We start from the raw sequence: 20641 nt of genomic DNA on the forward strand, positions 1-20641 counted from the left end.
TGTCACTCCTCCATGTCAGTTTTCCTTGTCAATACTCCATGTCGACTCCTCCTTGTTGATCCTCCATATCGCTTCTCCATGTTGATCCTTCATGTCACTCCTCCATTTAGATCCTACATGTTACTCATCCATGTCGATCTTCCATATCGCTCCTCCATGTCACTCCAGAAAGTCGCTCCACCATGTCCCTCCAGAATGTACCTGCTCATTGTCAGTCTTCCATGTCGCTCCGCGATGTAGCTCCTCCATGTAGCTCCTCCATGTCGCTCTTCCATGTCGCTCCTCCATGTCACTCTTCCATGTCGATCCTCCATGTCACTCCTCCATGTCGATCCTTCATGTCGCTCCTCCATTTCACTCCTCCATGTCACTCCTCCAAGTCACTCCTCCATGTTGATCCTCCAGGTCGATACTACATGTTGCTCCTCCATGTCATGTTGCTCCTCCATGTCACTCCGCTCAATCCTCCATGTCGCTCCTCCATGTAGATCCTTCATGTTATTCCTCCGTGTCGCTCCTCCTTGTCACTCCTCCATGTCACTACTCAATGTCAATTCTCCATGTCAATCCTCCATATCTTCCATGTCACTCCACTGTGTCGATCCTCCATGTCGCACCTCCTTGTTCCTCCATATCACTCCTCCATGTCATTCCTCCATGTAACTCCAGTATGTCGCTCTTCCATGTCACTCCAGAATGTCAATCCAGATTTAACTCCAGAATGTCACTCCAGAATTTAACTCCAGATTGTAACTCCTCCATGTCCCTCCTCCATGTCGCTCCTCCATGTCACTCCTCCATGTCACTCCAGAATGTCAATCCAGATTTAACTCCAGATTGTCACTCCTCCATGTCGATCCTCCATGTCGATCTTCCATGTCTCTCCTCCATGTCACTCCTCCATCTTCACCATGTCATTCCTCCATGTCACTCCTCCAGGTCGATCCACCTTGTTGCTCCTCCATGTCGATCCTCCATGTTGCTCCTCCATGTCACTCCTCCATGTCACTGCTTCATGTCGATCCTCCATGTCGATCCTCGATGTTGCTCCTCCATTTCACTTCTCCATGTCTTCCATGTCACTACCCTATGTACCTCCTCCATGTAGATGCTTCATGTTACTCCTCTATGTCAATCCTCCATATCTGTCATCAATGTCACTCCAGAATGTCCTTCCAGAATGTCACTCCTCCATATGACTCCTCCTTGTCGCTCCTCTTTGTCACTCCTCCATGTCACTGCTCAATGTAGATCCTCCATGTAACTCCTCCATGTCTTCCATGTCGACACATGTCGCTCCTCCTTGTCACTCCTCCATGTCACTAATCAATTTCGATCCTCCATGTCACTCCTCCATGTCTTCCATATCACTCCACCGTGTCGATCCTCCATGTCGATCCTCCATGTTGGTCCTCCATTTCACTCCTCCATGTCTTCCATGTCACTCCCCCATTTACCTCCTCCATGTCATTCCTCCATTTAGGTCCTTCATGTTGCTCCTCGATGTCACTCCAGAATTTAACTCCAGAATGTCTCTCCAGAATGTCACTCCTCCCTGTCACTTCTCCATGTCACTCCTCAATGTCGATCCTCCGTGTTGCTCCTCTGTGCTCCTCAATATCACTCATCCATGTCGCTCCTCCATGTCACTCCAGAATGTCACTACTCCATGTCTCTACTCAATGTATCTCCTCCATGTCATTCCTCCATGTTGATCCTCCATGTCACTCCTCCATGTCGCTTCTCCTTGTCACTCCTCCATGGCATTGCTCCATGTCGATCGTCCTTGTTGATCCTCCATATTGCTACTCCATGTCACTCATCCATGTCTTCCATGTCACTCCCTCATACACCTCCTCCATGTCGCTCCTCCATGTAGATCCTTTATGTTTATCCTCTATGTAGCTCCTCCATGTCGCTCTTCCATGTTGCTCTTCCATGTCACTCCTCCATGTCGATCCTCCATGTCACTCCTCCATGTCGATCCTCCATGTCGGTCCTCCATGTCACTCCTCCATTTCACTCTTCCATGTCACTCCAGAATGTCGCTCCTCCAAGTCACTCCTTCATGTTGATCCTCCATGTCGATACTCCATGTTGCTCCTCCATGTCACTCCTCTGTCTTCCATGTCACTTCCCCATCTCACACCTCCATGTCGCTCCTCCATGTAGATCCTTCATGTTACTCCTCCATGTCGCTCCTCCTTGTCACTCCTCCATGTCACTAATCAATTTTGATCCTCCATGTCACTCCTCCATGTCTTCCATATCACTCCACCGTGTCGATCCTCCATGTCGATCCTCCATGTTGGTCCTCCATTTCACTCCTCCATGTCTTCCATGTCACTCCCCCATTTACCTCCTCCATGTCATTCCTCCATTTAGGCCCTTCATGTTGCTCCTCGATGTCACTCCAGAATTTAACTCCAGAATGTCTCTCCAGAATGTCACTCCTCCCTGTCACTACTCCATGTCACTCCTCAATGTCGATCCTCCGTGTTGCTCCTCTGTGCTCCTCAATATCACTCATCCATGTCTCTCCTTCATGTCACTCCAGAATGTCACTACTCCATGTCTCTACTCAATGTATCTCCTCCATGTCACTGCTCCATGTCGATCCTGCATGTCACTCCTCCATGTCACTCCTCCATGTCGCTCCTCAAGGTCGCTCCTCAATGTTGAGCCTCCATGTCGTTCCTCTATGTCACTCCTCCATTTAGATCCTCCAAGTTACTCCTCCATGTCCCTCCTCCATATCGCTTCTCCATGTCACTCCAGAATTTCACTCCTCCATGTCCCTCCTCTATGTCACTCCTCCATGTCGATCCTCTATTTTGCTCCTCCATGTCGCTCCTCCATATCACTCCTCCCTTTCTTCCACGTCACACTTCCATGTCATTCCTCCATGTCACTCCATGTCGATCTTCCATGTCGATCCTCCATGTCTCTCCTCCATGTCACTCCTCTATGTCTACCATGCCACTCCTACATGTCTGTCCACAATGTCAATCTTCCATGTCTCTCTTCCATGTCACTCCTCCGAGTCTACAATGTCACTCCTCCATGTCACTCCTCCATGTTGATCTTTCATGTCAGTCCTCCATGTCTCTTCTCAATGTCGCTCCTCCATGTCGCTCCTACATGTCACTCCTCCCTGTCTTCAATGTCACTCCTTACTGTCACTCCTCTACTTTGATCCTCTGTGTCATTCCTCCATGTCAATCCTACATGTCACTCCTCCATTTAGATCCTCCAAGTTACTCCTCCATGTCCCTCCTCCATGTCACTCCAGAATTTCACTCCTCCATGTCCCTCCTCTATGTCACTCCTCCATGTCAATCCTCTATTTCGCTCCTCCATGTCGCTCCTCCATGTCACTCCTCCCTTTCTTCCACGTCACACCTCTATGTAACTCCATGTCATTCCGCCATGTCGCTCCTACATGTCGCTCCTCCATGTCACTCCTCCATGTTGATCCTCAATGTCTCTCCTCCATGTCACACTTCCATGTCACTGCTCGATGTCGCACCTCCATGTCGATCCTCCATTTCGATCCTCCATGTTGATGCACCATGTCACTGCTCCATCTCTTCCATGTCACTCCAGAATGTCGCTACTCCATGTCACTCCAAAATGTCGCTCCTCCATGTCCCTCCAGAATGTCATTCCTCCAAGTCTGTCCTCCAAATCGCTACGTGATGTTGCACCTCATGTAGCTCCTCCATGTAACTCTACTATGTTTCTCCTCCATGTCACTCCTCCATCTCGATCCTCCATTTCGCTCCTCCATGTCACTCCAGAATGTCGCTCCTCCTAGTCAGTCCCCCATGTTTATCCTCCATGTCGCTCCTCCTTGCTCCTCCATATCACTCCTCTATGTAACTCCTCCATGTCAATGCTACATGTCACTCCTCCATGTCACTCCGCCATGTCACTCCAGAATGTCACTCCAAAATTTAACTCCAGAATGTCACTCCTCCATGTCCCTCCTCCATTCTATTCCAGAATGTCACTCCAGAATTTACCTCCAGAATGTCACTTGTCCATGTCGACTCCTCCATTATGATCATCCATGTCAGTCCTCCATGTTGCTCCTCAATGTCGCTCCTCCTTGTCGATCCTCCATGTCTATCCTACATGTCACTCCTCCATTTAGATCCTACATGTTACTCCTCCATGTCGATCTTCCATTTCGCTCCTCCATGTCACTCCAGAATGTTGCTCCTCCATGTCACTCCAGAATGTCGCTCCTCCATGTTCATCCAGAATGAACCTCCTCGTTGTCAGTCTTCCATGTCGCTCCGCGATGTCGGTCCTCCATGTATATCCTACATGTCACTCCTCCATATAAATCCTACATGTTACTCCTCCATGTCGCTCTTCCATGTCGCTCCTCCTAGTCACTCCTCCATGTCAATCCTCCATGTCGCTCCTCCATTTCACTCCTCCATGTCGTTCCTCCAAGTCACTCCTCCATGTTGATCCTCCATGTCGATACTCCATGTTGCTCCTCCATGTCACTCCTCCATATCTTCCATGTCACTCCACCGTGTCGCTCCTACATGTCACTTATTCATATCGATCCTCCATGTCACTCCTCCATGTCACTCCTCCATGTCGATCCTCCATGTCACTCCTCCATGTCACACTTCCATGTCAATCCTCCATGTCACTGCTCCATGTCCATCCTCCATTTCGATCCTCCTCGTCCATGTCACTCCTCCATGTCGCTCCTTTTTGTCACTCCTCCAAGTCACTACTCAATGTTGATACCTCCATGTCACTCCAGAATGTCCCTCCTGAAAGTCACTCCAGAATGTCACTCCTCCATATTCCTCCTCTATGTCACTCCTCCATGTCGACCCTCCATGTCACTCCTCCCTGTCTTCCATATCACTCCTCCATGTCAGTCCTCCGTGTCGCTCCTCCATATAGCTCCTCCATATCGCTCCTCCATGTCAATCCTCCATGTCACTCCTCCATTTAGATCCTACATATTACTCCTCCATGTCGATCTTCCATGTCAATCCAGAATGTCGCTCCACCCTGTCCCTCCAGAATGTACCCATTAGTTGTCAGACCTCCAAGTCGCTCCGTGATGTCGCTCCTTCATGTAGCTCCTCAATGTCGCTCCTCATTGTCGATCCTCCATGTCGCTCCTCCATGTCGATCCTCAATGTCATTCCTCCATGTGGATCCAACATGTTACTCCTCCATGTCGATCTTCAAGGTCGCTCCTCCATGTCCTTCCAGAATGTTGCTCCTCCATGTCGCTCCTCCATGTCACTCCAGAATGTCCCTCAAGAATGTCACTCCAGAATGTCACTCCACCATGTTGATCCTCTATTTCCCTCCTCCATGTCACTCCTGTCTTCCACGTCAATCCTCCATGTTACTCCTCCATGTCACTCCGCCATGTCGCTCCTCCATGTCACTCTGCCATGGCGCTCCTCCATGTCACTCCTCTATGTCGATCCTCCATGTCACTCCTCCATGTCTTACTTCCATTTCACTCCTCCATGTCACTGTTTCATGTAGATCCTCCATTTCGATCCTCAATGTTGATCCTCAATGTCACTCCACCATGTGTTCCATGTCACTCCTCCGTTTTGCTCCTCCATGTGACTATTCCATATCGATCCTCTAGGTCTCTCATCCCTGCTCCTCCATATCACTCCTCCATGTATCTCATCCATGTCACCCTAGAACGCTGCTCCTCCATGTCACTCCAGAATGGTTCTCCAGAATTTAACTCCAGAACGTCACTCCTCCATGTCCCTCCTCCATGTCAATCCTCTATGTTGATCCTCCATATCACTCCTCCTTGTCACTCCTCCATGTCGATCTTCCATATCGCTCCTCCATGTCACTCCAGAATGTCGCTCCTCCATGTCAATCCAGATTTAACTCCATGATGTCAGTCCTCTTGTCGATCCTCCATGTCAATCTTCCATGTCGATCCTCCATGTCACTGCTCCATCTCTACCATGTCACTCCTCCTTGTCACTCCTCCATGTCTCTCCTCTGTGTCACTCCTCCATATCACTCCTCCATGTCACTCCTACATGTCGATCTTCCATGTCTCTCATCCATGTCACTCCAGAATGTTGCTCCTCCATGTCACTCCAGAATGTCACTCCTCCATGTCCCTCCAGAATGTCACTCCACCATGTCCCTCCAGCATGTACCTCCTTGTTGTCAGTTCTCATGTCGCTCCGCAGTGTTGCCCAACCATGTAACTCCTCCATGTCGCTCTTCCATGTTGCTTCTCCATGTCACTCCTACATGTCAATCCTTCATGTCACTCCTCCATGTCGATCCTCCATGTCGCTCCTCCATGTCGCTCCTCCATTTCACTCCTCCTTGTCACTCCAGAATGTCGCTCCTCCATGTCACTCCTTCATGTTGATCCTCCATGTCGATACTCCATGTTGCTCCTCCATGTCAGTCCTCCATGTCACTCCAGAATGTCCCTCCAGAATGTCCCTCCAAAATTTCACTCCTCCATGTCGCTCCTCTTTGTCACTCCTCCAAGTCACTACTCTATGTCAGTCCTCCATGTCGCTCCTCAATGTCGCTCCTCCATGTCGATCCTCAATGTCGTTCCTCCATGTCGATCCTCCATGTCATTCCTCCATGTAGATCCTACATGTTACTCCTCCATGTCGCTCTTCCATGTCGCTCCTCCATGTCACTCCTCCATGTCACTCCAGAATGTCCCTCCAGAATGTCCCTCCAAAATTTCACTCCTCCATGTAACTCCGCCATGTCGATCCTCCATGTCACTCCTCCTTGCTCCTCCATATCACTCCAACATGTCCCTCCAGAATGTCACTCCTCCATGTCCCTCCTCCATGTCACTCCTCCATATCGAATCTCATTTCGCTCCTCCATGTCACTCCTCCCTGTCTTCCACGTCAAACCTCCATGTAACTCCACAATGTCAATCCTACATGTCACTCCTCATGTCACTTCGCCATGTCGCTCCTCCATGTCACTCCTCCATGTCAATCGTCAATGTAACTCCTCCATGTCACACTTCCATGTCACTGCTCAATGTCGATCCTCCATTTTGATCCTCCATGTTGCTCCACCATGTCACTCCTCCATGTCTTCCATGTCACTCCCCCATGTACCTACTCCATGTAGCTCCTCCATGTAGATCCTTCTTGTTACTCCTCTATGTCCATCCTCCATATGTCTCATCAATGTCATTCCAGAATGTGAATCCAGAATGTCGCTCCTCCATGTCACTCCAGAATGTCCCTCCAGAATGTCCCTCCAAAATGTCACTCCTCCATGTAACTCCTCCATTTCAGCCCTCCATGTTGATCCACCATGTTGATCCTCAATGTCACTCCTCCATGTCACTCCTCCATGTCATCCATGACACTACTCCATATCACTCCTCCAGGTCTCTCCTCCATGTTGATCCACCATGTCACTCCTCCATGTCACACCTCCATATCAATCCTCCATGTCTATCCTCCTTGTCGCTCCTCCGTGTCGCTCCTCCAGGTCACTTTTTTAAATCACTGTTCCATGTCGATCCTCCATGTCACTCGTTAATGTCACTACTCTATGTCACTCCTCCATTTCACTCCTCCTTGTCGCTCCTCCATGTCGCTCCTCCTTTCTCCTACATTACACTCCTCCATGTAACTCCTCCATGTCCTCCATGTTGATCCACCATGTTGCTCCTCCATGTCACTTCTCCATGTCACTTCTCCCGGTGGCTCCTCTATGTAGATCCTTGATGTCGCTCCTCCATGTCACTTCTCCATGTCACTTCTCCCGGTGGCTCCTCTATGTAGATCCTTGATGTCGCTCCTCCGTGTCACCTCTGCATGTCACTCCTCCATTTCACTCCTCCTTATCGCTCCTCCATGTAGATCCTACATGTCGCTCCTCCATGTCACTCCTCCATCTCACTCCTCCATATTGCTTCTCCATATCGATCCTCCATGTCACTCCTCCGTGTCGATCCTCCATTTCGCTCATCCTTGCTCCTCCATGTCACTCCTCCATGTCACTCCAGAATGTCGATCCTCCATGTAGCTCCTCCATGTAAGTCCTCCATGTCGATCATCCATGTCAATCCTCCAAGTCACTTCTCCCGGTTTCTCCTCTATGTAGACCCTACATGTTGCTCCTCCATGTCACTTCTCCATGTCACTCCTCCATTTCACTCCTCCATGTCGCTCCTTCATGATAATCCTCCATGTCACTACTCCATGTTGCTCCTTCACTTCATTACTCCATCTCTATCCTCCATGTCGCTCCTCCATGTGTTTTCTTCATGTCGCTCCTCCATGTCAGTCCTCCATGTCGCTCCTCTATGTCACCCCTCCATGTTGATCTACCACGTTGATCCTCACTGTCGCTCCTACATGTCACTCCTCCATGTCATCCATGACACTACTCCATGTCATGCCTCCATGTCACTCATCCTTGCTCCTCCATGACACTCCTCCATGTTGCTCCTCAATGTAGATCCTACATGTCCCTCCTCGATTTCACTCCTCCATCTCTCTCCTCCATGTTGCTTCTCCATGTCGATCATCCATGTCACTCCTACAAGTCGCTCCTCCATGTCACTCCTCCTTGTCGATCCTCCATTTCGCTCATCCTTGCTCCTCCATGTCACTCCTCCATGTCACTCAAGAATGTCACACCTCCATGTCCCTCCTCCATGTCACTCCTCCATGCAACTCCTCCATGTCACCACTCCATGTTGATCCTCCATGTCGATCCTCCATGTGTCTCCTCCATTTCGCTCCTCCATGTCACTCCTCCATGTCGATCCTTCATGTTGCTCATCCTTGCAGGACCATGGAGGACCATGTCAAACCTCCATGTCCCTCCTCCATGTAACTCCTCCTTGTTGATCCTCCATGTTGCTCATCCTTGCTCATCCTTGCTCCTCCATGGTAAACCTCCATGTCCCTCCTCCATGTCACTCCTTCATGTCAATCCTCCATGTCGCTCGTCCATGTCGCTTCTCCATGTTGCTTCTCCATGTCACTCCTAAATGCTGCTCCTTCATGTAAATCCTACATGTCGCTCTTCCATGTCACTCCTCAATGTCATTCCTCCATATCACTCATCCATGTCACTCCTCCATGTCGATCGTCCATGTCACTCCTCCATGTCTCTCCTTCATGTCATTCCTCCATTTCAATCATCCATGTCGCTCCTTAATGTCACTCCTCAATGTGACTCCTCCATGTCGATTCTCAATGTCGCTCCTCCATGTCACTCCTCCATGGTGCTCCTCCATGTAGATCCTATATGTCTCTCCTCCATGTCTATCCTCCATGTCGCTCCTCCATTTCACTCCTCCATGTCACTCCTTCATATCACTGCTCCATGTCGATCCTCCATGTCACTTATCCATGTCTTTCCTCAATGTCACTCCTTCATGTTGCTCCTCCATGTAGATCCTAGATGTCTCTCCTCCATGTCGCTTCTCCATGTCGATCCTCCATGTCACTCTTCCAAGTTGCTACTCCATGTCACTCCTCCATGTCGATCCACCATGTCGCTCATCCTTGCTCCTCCATGTCACTCCTCCATGTCACTCCAGAATGTCGCTCCTCCATGTCACTCCTTCCTGTGACTCCTCAATGTTACTCCTCCATGTCACTACTCCATGTCTTCCATGAAAATCCTCAATGTCACTCCTTAATGTCACTCCTCAATGTCACTCCTCCATGTCAATTCTCCATGTCTTTCCTCTATGTCGCTCCTCCATGTCGATCCTCCATGTTGCTCATCCTTGATCCTCCATGTCACTCCTCGATGTCGCTACTCCATGTTAATCCAGAATGTCCCTTCTCCATGTCCCTCCTCCATGTCACTTCTCCATGTCACTCCTTAATGTCACTCCTCAATGTCACTCCTCCATGTCAATTCTCCATGTCGCTCCTCTATGTCGCTTCTCCATGTAACTTTTCCATTTCAGTCCTCCATATCGATCAACAATGTCACTCCTCCTTGTCGCTCCTCCATGTCACTCCTCCATTTCTCTCCTCAATGTCGCTCCTCCATGTTGATCCTCCATGTCACTCCTCCATTTCGCTCCTCCATGTCGCTCCTCCATGTTGATCCTCCATGTCACTCCTCCATGTCGATAATCCATGTCACTCTTCCTTGACACTCCTCCATGTTGCTCCTCCATGTCGCTCCTCCAAGTTTCTCCTCGATGTCACTCCTCCATGTCGCTCCTCCATGTCACTCCTCCATATCAATCCTCCATGTCGCTCCTCCATGTCGATCATCCATATCACTGCTTCATGCCGCTCCTCCATGTCTCTACTCCATGTCGATCCTCCATGTCACTCCTCCTTGTCACTCCAAAATGTCCCTCCTCCTTTGACCTCCTCCAAGTCACTCCTCCATGTCACTCCTTAATGTCACTCCTCAATGTTACTCCTCCATGTCGATGTTCCATGTCACTCCTCCATGTCACTCCTCCATGTTGCTCCTCCATGTCGATTCTCCATGTTGCTCCTTTATGTCGCTCCTCCATGTTGCTTTTCCATTTCAGTCCTTCATGTCGATCAACAATGTCACTCCTCCATGTCACTCCTCCATGTCGCTTCTCCATGTCGATCCTCCATGTCACTCCTCCAACTTGCTACTCCATGTCACTCCTCCATGTCGATACACCATGTCCCTCATCCTTGCTCCTCCATGTCACTCCTCCATGTCACTCCAGAATGTTGCTCCTCTATGTCCCTCCTTCCTGTGACTCCTCAATGTAACTCCTCCATGTCACTACTCCATGTCTTCCATGACACTCCTCCATGTCACTCCTCCATGTCACTCCTGCATGTCGATCCTACATGTCACTTCTTCTTCTCACTCCTCAATATCACTCCTCCATGTCACTCCTCCATGTCGATCCTCCATGTCGCTTATCCTTGCTCCTCGTCAATCATCAAAGTCGCTCCTCCATGTCACTCCTCCATGTTGATCATCCATGTCACTACTCCATGTCGCTCCTCCATGTTGATCCTCCATGTCACTCCTCCATTTCGCTCCTCCATGTTGATCCTCCATGTCACTCCTCCATGTCGATCCTGCAAGTCACTGCTCCATGTTACTCCTCCATGTCGATCCTGCATGTGGGTCCTCCATGTCACTGCTTCATGCCGCTCCTCCATTTTTCTACTCCATGTTTATCCTCCATGTCGCACATCCTTGCTCCTCCATGTCACTCCTCTATGTCGCTCCTCCTTGTCACTCCTCCATGTCCCTCCTCCATGTCCCTCCTCCAAGTCACTCCGCCATGTCACTCATTAATGTCCCTCCTCAATGTCACTCCTCCATGTCGATCCACCATGTCCCTTATCCTTTCTCCTCCATGTCACTCCTCCATGTCACTCCAGAATGTCACTCCTACATGTCACTCCAGAATGTCACTCCAGAATGTCACGCAGTATGTAGCTCCTCCATGTCCCTACTTCCTGTCACTCCTCCATGTCAATCATCCATGTCACTCCTCCTTGTCGCTCCTCCATTTTGCTCCTCCTTCCTCCTCCATGTCACTCCTCCATGTCGATCTTCCATGTCAATCCAGAATGTCGCTCCTCCGTGTCACTCCAGAATGTCGCTCCACCCTGTCCCTCCAGAATGTACCTCCTCGTTGTCAGACATCCATGTAGCTCCTCCATGTAGCTCCTCAATGTCGCTCCTCATTGTCGATCCTCAATGTCGCTCCTCCATGTCGATCCTCCATGTCATTCCTCCAAGTGGATCCAACATGTTACTCCTCCATGTTGATCTTCAATGTCACTCCTCCATGTCACTCCAGAAAGTCGCTCCTCCATGTAACTCCAGAATGTCACTCCAGAATTTAACTCCAGAATGTTACTCCTTCATTCACCTCCTCCATGTCGCTCATCCATGTCACTCCAGAATGTCCCTCAAGAATGTCACTACAGAATGTCACTCCTCCATGTCCCTCCTCCTTGTCACTCCACCATGTTGATCCTCCATGTTACTCCTCCATGTCACTCCGCCACATCGCTCCTCCATGTCACTCCTCCATGTTGATCCTCCATGTCGATACTCCATGTTGCTCCTCCATGTCACTCCTCCATATCTTACATGTCACTCCACCGTGTCGCTCCTCCATGTCACTTATTCATATCGATCCTCCATGTCGCTCCTCCTTGCTCCTCCATATCACTCCTCCATGTCATTCCTCCATGTCACTCCAGAATGTTGTTCCTCCATGTCACTCCAGAATGTCACTCCAGAATTTAACTCCAGATTGTTAATCACTGCTCCATGTCGACTGCTCCATGTCGATCCTCTATTGCGCTCCTCCATGTCATTACTCCATGTCTTCCACGTCACTCCTCCATGTAACTACTCAATGTCGATACCTCCATGTCACTCCAGAATGTCCCTCCTGAAAGTCACTGCTCCATGTCGACCCTCCATGTCACTCCTCCCTGTCTTCCATATCACTCCTCCATGTCAGTCCTCCATGTTGCTCCTCAATGTTGCTCCTCCTTGTCGATCCTCCATATCGCTCCTCCATGTCAATCCTCCATATCACTCCTCCATTTAGATCCTACATGTTACTCCTCCATGTCGATCTTCCATGTCAATCCAGAATGTCGCTCCTCCGTGTCACTCCAGAATGTCGCTCCACACTGTCCCTCCAGAATGTACCTCCTCGTTGTCAGACATCCATGTCGCTCCTCCATGTAGCTCCTCCATGTAGCTCCTCAATGTCGCTCCTCAATGTCGCTCCTCCGTGTCGATCCTCCATGTCATTCCTCCATGTGGATCCAACAGGTTACTCCTCCATGTTGATCTTCAATGTCGCTCCTCCATGTCACTCCAGAATGTCGCTCCTCCATGTCACTCCAGAATGTCACTCCAGAAATTAACTGCAGAATGTTACTCCTCCATTTCCCTCCTCCATTTCCCTCCTCCATGTCGCTCCTCTATGTCACTCCAGAATGTCCCTCAAGAATGTCACTCCAGAATGTCACTCCTCCATGTTGATCTTCCATGTCAGTCCTCCTCCCTGTCTTCCACGTCAATCCTCCATGTGCCATGTCGCTCCTCCATGTAACTCCTCCATGTCGATCCTCCATATCACTCCTCCATGACACACTTCCATGTCACTCCTCCATGTCACTGTTTCATGTCAATCCTCTATTTCGATCCTCAATGTCGATCCTCAATGTCACTCCACCATGTGTTCCATGTCACTCCTTGTGTTGCTCCTCCATGTGACTATTCCATGTCCATCCTCTATGTCTCTCATCCCTGCTACTCCATATCACTCCTCCATGTATCTCCTCCATTTCACCCCAGAATGCCGCTCCTCCATGTCACTCCAGAATGTCTCTCCAGAATTTAACTCCAGAACGTCACTCCTCCATGTCCCTCCTTCATGTCAATCCTCTATGTTGATCCTCCATATCACTCCTCCTTGTCACTCCTCCATGTCGATACCTCCATGTCACTCCAGAATGTCCCTCAGGAAAGTCACTCCAGAATGTCACTTCTCCATATACCTCCTCCATGTCGATCCTCTATTTCACACCTCCATGTCGCCCCTCCATGTCACTCCTCCCTGTCTTCCATGTCAGTCCTGCATGTAACTCCGCCATGTCGATCCTCCATGTTGCTTCTCCATGTCACTCCAGAATGTCGCTCCTCCATGTCACTCCAGAATATCACTCCAGATTTAACTCCAGAATGTCACTCCTCCATGTCACTGCTTGATGTCGCTCCTCCATGTCGATCCTCCATGTCGCTCCTCCTTGTTACTCCTCCACATCGATCCTCCATTTCGATCCTCCATGTTGCTCCTCCATGTCACTCCTCCATGTCGCTACTCCATGTCACTCCTCCATGTCTTCCATGTCGACACATGTTGATCCTCCATGTCGCTCCTCCTTGCTCATCCATATCACTTCACCATGTTGCTCCTCCATGTCACTCCAGAATGTCGCTCCTCCATGTCAATCCAGATTTAACTCCAGAATGTCACTCCTCCATGTCGATCTTCCATGTCTCTCCTCCATGTCACTCCTCCATCTCTACCATGTCACTCCTCCATGTCATTTCTCCATGTCGATCAACCTTGACACTCCTCCATGTTGATCCTCTATGTCGCTCCTCCATGTCGATCCTCCTTTTCGATCCTCCATGTCTATCCTACATGTCACTCCTCCATTTAGATCCTGCATGTTACTCCTCCATTTCGATCTTCCATTTCGCTCCTCCATGTCACTCCAGAATGTTGCTATTCCATGTCACTCCAGAATGTCGCTCCACCATGTTCATCCAGAATGAACCTCCTCGTTGTTAGTCTTCCATGTCGCTCCGCGATGTCGCTCCTCCATGTAGATCCTCCATGTCGCTCTTCCATGTCGCTCCTCCTAGTCACTCCTCCATGTCAATCCTCCATGTCCATCCTCCATTTCACTCCTCCATGTCCCTCCTCCTTGTCACTCCACCATGTTGATCCTCTATTTCGCTCCTCCATGTCACTCCTGTCTTCCACGTCAATCCTCCATGTTACTCCTCCATGTCACTCCGCCATGTCGCTCCTCCATGTCACTCTGCCATGGCGCTCCTCCATGTCACTCCTCTATGTCGATCCTCCATGTCACTCCTCCATGTCACACTTCCATTTCACTCCTCCATGTCACTGTTTCATGTAGATCCTCCATTTCGATCCTCATTGTCGATCCTCAATGTCACTCCACTATGTGTTCCATGTCACTCCTCCGTTTTGCTCCTCCATGTGACTATTCCATGTCGATCCTCTAGGTCTCTCATCCCTGCTCCTCCATATCACTCCTCCTTGTATCTCCTCCATTCACCCCAGAATGCTGCTCCTCCATGTCACTCCAGAATGGTTCTCCAGAATTTAACTCCAGAACGTCACTCCTCCATGTCCCTCCTCCATGTCGATCCTCTATGTTGATCCTCCATATCACTCCTCCTTGTCACTCCTCCATGTTGATACCTCCATGTCAATACAGAATGTCCCTCCAGAAAGTCACTCCAGAATTTCACTCCTCCATATACCTCCTCCATGTCGATCTGCTATTTCAGACCTCCATGTCGCCCCTCGGTCACTCCTCCCTGTCTTCCATGTCAGTCCTCCATGTCGATCCTCCCTGTGGCTCCTCCTTGCTCCTCCATATCACTCCACCATGTCGCTCCTTCATGTCACTCCAGAATGTCGCTCCTCGATGTCACTCCAGAATATCACTCCAGATTTAACTCCAGAATGTCACTCCTCCATGTCACTCCTCCATGTCGATTCTCCATGTTGCTACACCATGTCACTCTTCCATGTCTTCCATGTCACTCCCCCATGTACCTCCTATATGTAGCTCCTCCATTTAGATCCTTCATGTTACTCTTCTATATCAAACCTCCATATCTCTCATCAATGTCACTCCAGAATGTCACTCCAGAATGTCGCTCCTCCATCTCACTCCAGAATCTCCCTCCAGAATGTCCCTCCAAAATGTCACTCCTCCATGTAACTACTCCATGTCGCTCCTCTTTGTCACTTCTCCAAGTCACTACACAATTTCGGTCTTCCATGTCGACACATTTCGATCCTCCATGTCACTCCTCCTTTATCCTCCATATCACACCACCATGTCGCTCCTCCATGTCAATCCAGAATGTCTCTCCAGAATTTAACTCCAGAATGTTACTCCTCCATGTCCCTCCTCCATGTTGCTCCTCCATGTCACTCCAAAAAGTCCCTCCAGAATGTCACTCCGGAATGTCACTCCTCCATGTCCCTCCTCCATGTCACTCCTCCATATCGATCCTCCATGTTGATCCTCCATGTCACACTTCCATGTCACTGCTCGATTTCGCTCCTCCATATATTCCTCAATGTCGCTCGTCCTTGTGACTCCTCCATGTCATTCAACCTTGTCACTCCTTCATGTCACTTCTCCATGTCGATCCTCCATTTTGATCCTACATGTTGCTCCACCATGTCACTCCTCCATGTCTTCCATGTCACTCCCCCATGTACCTCATCCGTGTCGGTCCTCCATGTGACAATTCCATGTCGATCCTCCATGTTGCTCGTCCCTGCTCGTCCATATCACTCCTCCATGTCACTCCTCCATGTCACCCCAGAATGTTGCTCCTCCATGTCACTCCAGAATGTCACTCCAGAATTTAACTCCAGAATATTACTCCTCCATGTCCCTCCTCCATGTCAATCCTCTATGTAGATCCTCCATATAACTCCTCCTTGTCACTCCTCAATGTCGATACCTCCATGTCACTCGAGAATGTCCCTCCAGAAAGTCACTCTATGATGTAACTCCTCCATGAACCTCCTCCATGTCACTCCTCCATATCGATCCTCTATTTCACACCTCCATGTCACTCCTCCCTGTCTTCAATGTCGATCCTCCATGTCGATCCTCCATGTCGATCCTCAATGTCGATCCTCCATGTCACTCCTCCACGTAACTGCTCCATGTCGATCTTCCATGTCGATCTTCCATGTTGCACCTCCATTTCACTCCTCCATGTCTTCCATGTCACTCCCCTATGTACCTCCTCCATGTAGCTCCTACGTGTAGATCCTTCATGTTACTCCTCTATGTCAATCCTCCATATGTCTCATCAATGTCACTCCAGAATATCAGTCCAGAATGTTGCTCCTCCATGTCACTCCAGAATATCACTCCAGATTTAACTCCAGAATGTCACTCCTCCATGTCCCTCCTCCATGTTGCTCCTCCATGTCACTCCAAAAAGTCACTCCAAAATTTAACTCCAGAATGTCACTCATCCATGTCCCTCCTCCATTCTATTCCAGAATGTCACTCCTCCATTTCCTTTCTCCATGTCAATCCTCCATGTCAGTCCTAATTGTCGATCCTCCATGTCAGTCCTCCATGTCGCTCCTCAATGTTGCTCCTCCACGTCGCTCCTCCATGTTGATCTTCCATGTCGATCTTCCATGTCAAGCATGTCACTCCTCCATGTCCGTCCTCCATGTCAATCTTCCATGTCGATCCTCCATGTCACTCCTCCATGTCAATCACCCATGTCAGTCCTCCATGTCACTACTCATTGTTACTCCTTTATGTGGCTCCTCCATGTCGATCCTCCATGTCACTCCTCCTTGTTACTTCTTCATGTCACTCCTCCTTGTCACTACTCCAAGTCACTACTCAATGTCTATCCTCCATGTCACTCCTCCATCTCACTCCTCCTCGTCAATCCTCCATGTGACTGCTCAATGTCGCTCCTCCATGTCGATCCTCCATGTCGCTCCTCCTTGTTACTCCTCCATGTCGCTCTAGAATGTTGCTCCTCCATGCCATTCCAGAATTTCACTCCAGAATTTAACTCCAGAATGTCACTCCTCCATGTCCCTCCTCCATGTCAATCCTCTATGTCCATCCTCCATGTCACTCCTTCATGTCACTCCAGAATGTCCCTCCAGAATATCACTCCAGAATGTCAGTCCTCCATGTCCCTCTTCCATGTCGATCCTCCATGTCACTGCTCCATGTCGCTCCTCCATGTCGCCCCTAATTGCTCATCCATATCACTCCTCCATGTCACTCTAGAATGTTGCTCCTCCATGTCACTCCAGAAGTCACTCAAGAATTTAACTCCAGAATGTCACTCCTCCATGTACCTCCTCCATGTCAATCGTATATGTCCATCCTCCATATCACTCCTCCACGTCACTCCGGAATGTTCATCCAGAATGTCACTCTAGAATGTAACTCCTCCATATCCCTCCTCCATATGACTCCTCCATGTCGATGTTCAATTTAACACCTCCATTTCGCTCCTACATGTCACTCCTCCGTCTCCTATGTCACTCCTCCATGTCGCTCCTCCTTGTTACTACTCCATGTCGCTCCATGTCTTCCATGTCACTCCAGAATGTCGCTCCTCCATGTCTTTCCAGAATGTCGCTCCACCTTGTCCCTCCAGAATGTAATTCCTCCATGTCAGTCCTCCAAATCGCTCCGTGATGTTGCTCCTTATGTAGCTCCTCCATGTAACTCTTCTATGTTTCTCCTCCATGTCACTCCTCCATCTCGATCCTCCATTTCGCTCCTCCATTTCACTCCTCCATGTCACTCCAGAATGTCGCTTCTCCTAGTCACTCCCCCATGTTTATCCTAAATGTCGCTCCTCCTTGCTCCTCCATATAACTCCTCTATGTAACTCCTCCATGCTAATGCTACATGTCACTCCTCCATGTCACTCCGCCATGTAGCTCCTCCATGTCTCTCCTCCATGTCACTCCTATATGTAGATCCTACATGTTACTCCAGAATTTTACTCCAGAATGTAACTGTAGAATGTCACTCCTCCATGTCAGTCCTCCTTGTCAATACTCTATGTCGACTCCTCCATGTCGAACATCCATGTCACTCCTCCATGTCACTCCTCCATGTCGATCCTCCATGTCGCTCCTCCATGTCACTGCTCCTTGTCGATCCTCCATGTTGATCCTCGATGTTGCTCCTCCATTTCACTGCTCCATGTCATCCATGTCACTCCACTATTTACCTCCTCCATGTAGCTCCTCCATTTAGATCCTACATGTTACTCCTCTATGTCAACCCTCCATATCTCTCATCAATGTCACTCCAGAATGTCCCTCCAGAATGTCCCTCCATAATGTCACTCCTCCATGTCACTGCTCAATGTCGATCCTCCATGTCACTCCTTCATGTCACTCCTCCATGTCTTCCTTATCGACACATGTCGATCCTCCATGTCGCTCTTCCTTGCTCATCCATATCACTCCACCATGTCACTCCTCCATGTCACTCCAGAATGTCGCTCCTCCATGTCAATACAGATTTAATTCCATAATGTCGCTCCTCCATGTCAATCCAGATTTAACTCCAGAATGTCACTACTCCATGTCGATCCTCCATGTCAATCTTACATATCTCTCCTCCATGTCACTCCTCCATGTCACTCCTCCATGTCACTCCTCCCTGTCACTTCTTCATGTCGATCAAACTTGACACTCCTCCATGTCGATCCTCTATGTCTCTCCTCCATGTCGATCCTCCATGTTCCTCATCCATGTAGATCCTACATGTCACTCCAGAATTTCACACCAGAATTTAACTGTAGAATGTCACTCCTCCATGTCAGTCCTCCTTGTCAATACTCCATGTCGACTCCTCCTTGTTGATCCTCCATATCGCTCCTCCATGTCGATCTTCATGTCACTCCTCCATTTAGATCGTACATGTTACTCCTCCATGTCGATCTTCGATGTCGCTCCTCCATGTCACTCCAGAATGGCGCTCCTCCATGTCACTCCAGAAAGTCGCTCCAACATGTCGATCCTCCATGTCGATCTTCCATGTCTCTCCTTCATCTCTACCATGTCACTTTTCCATGTCACTCCTCCATGTCGATCAACCTTGACACTCCTCCTTGTTGATCCTCCATATCGCTCCTCCATGTCGATCCTTCATGTCACTCCTTCATTTAGATCCTACATGTTACTCATCCATGTCGATCTTCCATATCGCTCCGCCATGTCACTCCAGAATGTCGCTCCACCATGTCCCTCCAGAATGAACCTCCTCGTTGTCAGTCTTCCATGTCGCTCCGCGATGTAGCTCCTCCATGTAGCTCCTCCATGTCGCTCTTCCATGTCGCTCCTCCATGTCACTCTTCCATGTCGATCCTCCATGTCACTCCTCCATGTCGATCCTTCATGTCGCTCCTCCATTTCACTCCTCCATGTCACTCCTCCAAGTCACTCCTCCATGTTGATCCTCCAGGTCGATACTCCATGTTGCTCCTCCATGTCACTCCTCTCAATCCTCCGTGTCGCTCCTCCTTGTCACTCCTCCATGTCACTACTCAATGTCAATTCTCCATGTCAATCCTCCATATCTTCCATGTCACTCCACCGTGTCGCTCCTCCATGTCACTTATTCATGTCGATCCTCCATGTCGCACCTCCTTGTTCCTCCATATCACTCCTCCATGTCATTCCTCCATGTAACTCCAGTATGTCGCTCCTCCATGTCACTCCAGAATTTCACTCCAGAATTTAACTCCAGATTGTAACTCCTCCATGTCCCTCCTCCATGTTGCTCCGCAATGTCACTCCAGAATGACACTCCAGAATTTAACTCCAGAATGTCACTCCTCCATATCCTTCCTCAGTGTTAATCCTCCATGTCGATCCTCCTTGTCACGTCTCTATGTCGATCCTGCATGTCAGTCCTCAATGTCGCTCCTCAATGTTACCCCACCATTACACTCCTTCTTGTCACTCCTCCATGAAACTGATCCATGTCAATCTTCCATGTCGATACTCCATGTTGTTCCTCCATATCACTCCTCCATGTCTTCCATGTCACTCCCCATGTATCTTCTCCATTTTGCTCCTCCGTGTCACTCCAGAATGTCCCTCCAAAATTTAACTCCAGAATGTCACTCCTCCATGACCCTCATCCATGTCACTCCAGAATGTCACTCAAGAATTTAACTCCAGAATGTAACTCCTCCATGTCCTTTCTCCATGTCGATCCTCAATGTCAGTCATCCATGTCTAATCTCCATGTCAGTCCTTCATGTTTGCTCCTCAATGTTGCTCTTCCATGAC

Source organism: Sebastes umbrosus, chromosome 19, assembly GCF_015220745.1.
Source record: "Sebastes umbrosus isolate fSebUmb1 chromosome 19, fSebUmb1.pri, whole genome shotgun sequence".
Classification (NCBI taxonomy): domain Eukaryota; kingdom Metazoa; phylum Chordata; class Actinopteri; order Perciformes; family Sebastidae; genus Sebastes; species Sebastes umbrosus.